The sequence below is a fragment of the Dipodomys merriami genome, unplaced genomic scaffold, assembly GCF_024711535.1.
Source record: "Dipodomys merriami isolate MVZ:Mamm:240054 unplaced genomic scaffold, mDipMer1.0.p SCAF_239, whole genome shotgun sequence".
In the NCBI taxonomy this organism is placed as follows: Eukaryota; Metazoa; Chordata; class Mammalia; order Rodentia; family Heteromyidae; genus Dipodomys; species Dipodomys merriami.
Window position 1 is genome coordinate 902862 of NW_027203815.1, and position 7117 is coordinate 909978.

The following is a 7117-nucleotide window of genomic DNA, read 5'->3' on the forward strand; positions in this document are numbered from 1 at the left end:
TTTTAAATTCTTGGATGATGATATTGAAGTCTTCAGAGTTGGAATTACTACTACAACAATGCACACATAGTATGAGTTAGCCTGAGACCCATCTCCCACTGTATCAAATAACCTCATTCTATTTTATGACTAAAATACCAGCACTTAGTCTCCTAATTTTAAGAAAATATCCCAGAATTATTGTGTACACTCTAATAATAGTTCACTTATCTTTGTTAGAAAATAGGTAACTGTAATATGAAAACTACAAGTTCATAATCAATTTATACCTCCCTGGTGAAAGGAACTGCTAAACTATAACATTCTTGATTTCTAGCTCAAAATAGTAGAAATCATATTTTGTCCCATGTTTCAGCCTGGGGATCCCATCTCTGTTTAACACAGTCTTACTAAAGAATGACCTTCCTATTTCCTGATGGAAACAGACTGCAGGTCTTATGGACCAATCATTTCCTCATTGTAACTCACCTAAGTTGTTTACCATTAGAAGTATTTTGACTGCTTTTTATACCTCACATTTTGAGAGAAAGGTACTACTTAAAAATGCTTTTAAAGCAAGACTGATATAAAAATCACCTGTGACCCCAGATAAATATTTTACCTTTCATATACCCAAAAACGCAGTCTGAACTATCATTAATGTTAGGAACAAGAGGTTAAAAATCATAGACACCAAGACCTAAGCCTGAACTAAAGACTCTCCAACTTGTGAATATAATTGTTTTTAAAAGACTTCAATACTACTGCATTTTTTCAAAATTTCTTATAATAATGAAGATTCAATTATAACCTATTAACACTTGAAAAATAACTTATTTTCTTGGGAATAAGACACAAAACACAAGATTAATCCTAATCATTTAAGAAAACATTTATTTATACTACAAATTCACTCTTATAACTACAAATATTCTGAAAATAACTGAAGCACAGTGATACAAAGGAAATAATTTAACTGCATCATCTACATTCCGAGGACAATTTTAATAAAAAAACAAAGTTATACTAATAATTAGCTAACCCAATTCACTTACATTCTTTTATTCTATTTAATTTAGTTTCATAAAAACTGACATTTCATAAAATGATGCATAAAAAACCTATATACTCACTTACATTTTCAGATCTTAACAATATTTATTTCAGAAATGTCTTTAGCTGTATAGTCAATGAACTGAAATAATTCTAAAATATTCAGAGTTTTCAGAAATTGCACGACTCGCTCTGGAGTGTTATTTATATTCGAAAAGTCTTATTTGTTAAAGTTGTGACAGTTACTCCCACAAAAGAACCATTAATGAAGATACATTTGCATGTACAAAACAACTTCAAATGCATACACAATCTGGAAGTGACACATGCTTTTTATTTATTTGTTTTTGAAATGTATACCTAACAAGCATATCCACAATACTGATTTTCAGTCAATATATTGGGATATTCAAACATAATAAATATGGGGTTGATTAACTTAGTGAGAATAGATATGATCTTACAAAGAAAGATATTTTCAACAGAAATCCGGAAAATGTTTATTCACCTTGTGTTTCATAGGAATAACCAGAGAGTAATACCTGTTTGACAAGTCGGTCAAACTCACTCCATGTGTATATCTTAAAAGTAAAACAAATTTAAGAAGTCAACTACATATTTTGTACTGAAAGTCATCTTACAGCAATAACTTACTATCTAATTAGATCTGTATCTTCTTACCTAACATATAATAAGAGCTGAACGTGATCTCTTTTACCTAACTTAATGTTGTAAATGCTTTGATTATGATAATATTATTTGACAAATAAAATGTACAGAAAGGTGGTTCCATTGAAATGACATGACAGAACACTGATAAATAAAAATATTGAAAAACAGCTCTTTTCATTCTCACCCTGTCCACATAGGCAAGCAACATTGCAACAGCACACGCACACATATACACATACTCACATGTGCACAAACATATACATGCATGCTAAATTCAGGGTTTATTGTACAAAAAAGTTCAAATAAAATATTAGTGATTAGTACAAATGATAATTTGCCATATTACAAAATAATACAAAATCCAGTCACCATGCATGTTACATTTTGCTTGCCTCTCCACATGTGACCACTTAACTTATTTTAATCAATTAATTCATTCGTTTGGTACTAATAGTAAGACTTGAAATCAGGGCCTGGCGCTGTCCCTGAATTTTTTGTTTTTTTGTTTTAGTTTTCCTCAAGGCTAGTATTTTACTACTTGTACCACAGCTCCATTTCTACCTTTTGCTGCTTACTTCCAAATCAGAATCTAATGTATTTTGGGGGAGCTTGGCCTCGTTTCAAACCACAATCTTCAGATTTCATCTTTCTTATTAGCTAGGATTAAAGACATGAGCCACCAGTGTGGCTTCTACTTTTTCCACTATACTTATCTAATGCACATACTTAGATAGTATTTTAAAACAGAGTACATAAGGAAGATGTACAGTGAAGATATTGTCCTGTCAGAAATTTAAGCAAGTAAATTTCTTCTTAAGACCATAAACAAAAAATACCATGATAGGGGACTGGCAAGGTGTCTCAGTGGTAGAGCCCTTGCCTTGCATGCCTGAGGCCCTGCATTCGATTCCTCAGCACCACATAAGCAAAAAGAAAAAAGCCAGAAGTGGCGCTGTGGCTCAAGTGGTAGAGCACTAGCCTTGAGCTGAAGAGCTGAGGGACAGCACGCAGGCCCAGAGTTCAGGCTGCAGGACAGGAACCCCCCAAAAAATACCATAAGAGAGCTCATTTACTACTTCTCATTGCAGTAGTAAAATAGAAGTCCATTGTACGACTACTTAAATTCCTTGTTTTTTTAAAGACACTTGTTTTCAGTTAAAAAATAGGAGTATCTATTGTCTTCATGTGATTTTGATGATCGAACCTTCAATCATCTTAATGAGAATCATCTTAATGAGAAATCAGCTTAATGAGAAGTCAAAATGTTTTAGTACTCCTTTCCTATCAATTGAGTCTCACTTTTTCTTCTTGGAGAATATAATGATCAAAGCAATAGTTCAGAATCAGCAAGCAATATTTCTGAATCATGCTTCCAGCACAAGTAGATCACCAGTAAATAATATTTGATACCACGTTCCACAAAGTTTTGTCACAGATACAATCGGCTTGCCTTCTCTAGCTGCTTTCCTAGCCTGGACCTATTCCTTCATTGGACAGGAAAAGTCCCTGGTTAGACAATTGTGATGAAAAAGATGAAAAAGTGAGGAATGGTATCAGTTGCAAGAAAAAAAATGGAGAAGGAGCCAAGCAAATTTTTTCTTTGGGCTGCCGAAAATAATCGGCTTACTACAATGCCAAGAGTACTTTCCAGAAAGGTCACTCATGTGAATACTACGGATGAGGATGAGTTTACCCCTCATTATTGGGAAGCCTACGTGGACACTTAGACATTGTCCATGAGTTGATGGCTCAAGGCAGGTATTCATGCAATAATTGTGAATGGCTGGAAACCTCTGCACAGTGCTTATACGTGGAATAATACCAGAGTGGCTTCTTTCTTACTTCATCATGATGCAGAAAACAATGCCCAAACTAATGGCCTCGACCCCCTTGCATCCTTCTGCTGGGAATAGAAATAGAAATGATACGTTTGATCTCTTTCTGTTGAAACATTATATCAAACCAGGTCTGAAGAACAATTTGGAAAAAACTGCATTTGATATTGCCAAAAGGATAAGTATGCATTACTACATCTTTGAAGTTGTGGAAGGCTGTACAATTTGTTCTAAGTCTTAATGGTTTGGTTAAGTTTCTTAAATTTAAAAAAAATGCTGTCCATCCTTTGTCTCCGTACAAAATATTTTCACTGCAAAGCAACAGCAACATCTTACTTTAAAAATTCATGGATTCCATGGTATTCATCCAGGTGAATTGCCTGACTTTGATGTCAAAATATATTCAAGTTGTATGCATACATCTATAATGATTTCTGCAAGTTGTGATTGTTTAAATCAGAAATATTTTTAACTTATCTGCTAAAAGAGTAGTACAGGGGCTGGGAAGGTGGCTCAGTGGTAGAGCGCTTGCCTTGCATGCATGAGACCCTGGGTTCGATTCCTCAGCACCACATAAGCAAAAAGAAAAAAGCTAGAAGTGGTGCTGTGGCACAAGTGGTAGAGTACTAGCCTTGAGCTGAAGAGCTGAGGGGCAGCGCCCAGGCCCAGAGTTCAGGCCCCAGGATAGGACCCCCCCCAAAAAAAGGGTAGTACAGAAACTAAAGATATTTATGGTGCATGGCTGAAAAATGTATAGTTTAAAATATTCTGTATTCTGTTTGTATAATGTCCATAATCTATTTCATTCTCTCCTAGATATAATACTTTGAATTCTACATAGTTTTATAATATATAAATACATTAATAAATGTGTCCTTTCAGATTGCATTCCATATACAAACGGTTTAAGATTCCTTTTTTCCTAGGTCCTTACAACATTTTACTTCTTTGTGATAAAATGACAATGTTATCTAATTTCAAAAGCTTTGTAAAGATTATGCTATGTAAAGGCCATTCTAAGGTGAAGATTTATTACACAGATGTCACACTAACTTTAAATTATATGAATTACATGTATTGTTACACTTGTAATTTTGGAATCACCTTTTCAATAACTGTTTTTCATTTCTTGCATCTGAAGAATGAAAAATATTGAATACTTTACAAATTTTCATATCATCCTTGTGCAAGTGCGATGTTAATCTCTGTACTGTTGTAATTTGGTATACGTGTTGCTGAATCATGTAGTATCCTGTGAATTTAAGTAGGTAATGATGCAATCTTTAAACAGGCATATATCCTTGGTTGCCTATTTGTAACAAGGAAACCTTATTGTTACTAACAATGCTATTGATCTCATTTCTCTAAAATTCTGTGTATAATGGAAAAAATACTTCTATTGTTCGGATGATTGCTCACATTTGCAATTTTTTGTCAATGACTATTTTAAGTCTTTTTCATTTTAAATTTGATCACACTTTGAAGCCTTTATACCTAGGTTCGAAGGTGATGGCTTTTCAAGTACTTATTTGTCAACTGAGTTAGCTTTATGGAGCTAATTGATTCAAAGTAAGCCTTGCTTAAAAGCTACTTCTAAACTTCTGCAGCTTAAAACTTCCCGAATGAGGTCTTATTGAAACAAATGTCTACCTGACCCTTTGCTCTTCTTCCATGTAGGAACAGACCAACCAGAATATCTTACCCTGACAGCAAAGATTTTCTTACTGGAACAAAACTAATCTTAGTTACAAGGGATCATAGGGAGATGAACACTTCAGACAGAACTGTTCAGACTAGAAGGTATTATATCAAAATATAATTGTTTATTATAACTACCATTTCAAAAGTAGCTAAAGCCAAGAAGGTGAAAAGAATTTTTCATATGCATGATTACCTAATGGCCTGGCCTGTCTAACATCCAACCAGGCAGGAACTTATACTACTGCCTTTCTATCACCAAATATTTCCAAAGCTCCAGAAGTCAATATGTTTCTCCTCGATATTAGGCCTTAAATTGGTAATGTTTTAATCACAGTGTTTCCTCTTGCCTCTAGGATGTAAGTCTACAAATATTAAAGCTTTAGTTCTAACTCTACCAAGCACTGAGGTAGAAATAATGGAATAATACATTAAAACAGAGTTGCCTTTGATAACCTAACCACAACAGAACAATGCAAAACATTGTTTCACATTCCTTACATTATATATAGTTATATTTTTATATTTATATGTGCTGCTCTTATATTTCACAGTGAATCTTAATAGAATTGATAATTCGACAAATAAATTGATATTTATTCCAATAAATAGATTGGAATATAAATAATTAGGTTTAGAATATATATTAGAATATAAGAAGTATCAGTGCAATGTCATCAGTATAAATTTGTGATACCTTTTATTGTTCTTGGTCTTCTGAATTCACATGGTTAAAAAAATATTTATTTTCCTCCAATCTATAAGGGATTTTACTATGCTACTCTGATTTTTTTCAACTCACTGGTCCCAAACTGGTTTTCTCAATATTTCCCTGATTTTGCTGATATGATGCCTAAAAAGTATTATTCTTCTGCAGGACCTACATGTCCTAGAATCCCAGGTCCCACTTATCTGTATCATCTGATAACAAGGGCAAGACTTCGCACTTAAGCCCATGCAATATGCCAACAGAAAGTAATTGAAGATCCATCTCTCAATTTCTCATTTCCTATAATATTTCAGGGCCCCAATTCCATGCGACAGAGGATTTAGCAGTAAGCATTTGTGAAATGCAAGGCAACTTAAAATGAAAGATGAGATCACAAAATTTGAATGAAAGTACTGTAATTCAAACCTTCAATTTACAGATGACCAGCCCACATGAGTAAAAAAGATCACAAATGTCATAAGAATATTTTTAATACTCCTGTCCTAATAATTAATGAAAGATTTCATTCCAGCATAACTAGGCCAAAAAATAGTTCCTGGAACGATAGATCCATAATTGGTCTACCAAGGCTAGGAAAATTTGACTTAGAGGTCAAATATAATTCAGGAAAACATTAATTGAGAAGATCCTTAGTGCTTCAAAACACAGGTACTTCAGTAAAACTTGGTTCTGTAGTATAAAAATGTCATTCTCAAACCAATGATAAACTACAATTAATCTCCTGAAAGCATATTCCGTTTCAAATAAACTTTTTAAAATCACATTCACCAAAATAGCATTTGACAAGTAGATCATATTTACTGACATTACAAGTTTTTCAATTGGAAGAAGCAAGTTACAATAGAGTTGATTTAATTACCCAGCACTAATGTCAAATAGGTTCAACCATTCAATACAGTGTAGAAATAGTGCCCCCCAACATTTGTGTTGTTCAGTAGATGCCTTCCAGAAATGTTTTAAATAGATCAGCCTCCCATATTTCAAGCCCAAACATTAGTTAAAAAGTAAATTTCATCACATAATAAGGTACATTTTAAAAAGTCACTAGTTGCCGTATCATATGTTGTTATATGTTTTCCTTAAGAAATATGACTTTAAGTCTTGAATATGGGTACTCATCAGAGATGTGGCAAACATAAAATCTGTCTTC

The 7117-nt window shown here is 33.5% G+C and overlaps 1 pseudogene; it reads right to left on the minus strand.

Moving 5' to 3' along the window:
* Positions 1-4684: 4684 nt before the first annotated feature.
* On the minus strand, positions 4685-4783 carry LOC138835463 (U6 spliceosomal RNA; annotated as a pseudogene).
* Between the last annotated feature and the right edge of the window lie 2334 nt (positions 4784-7117).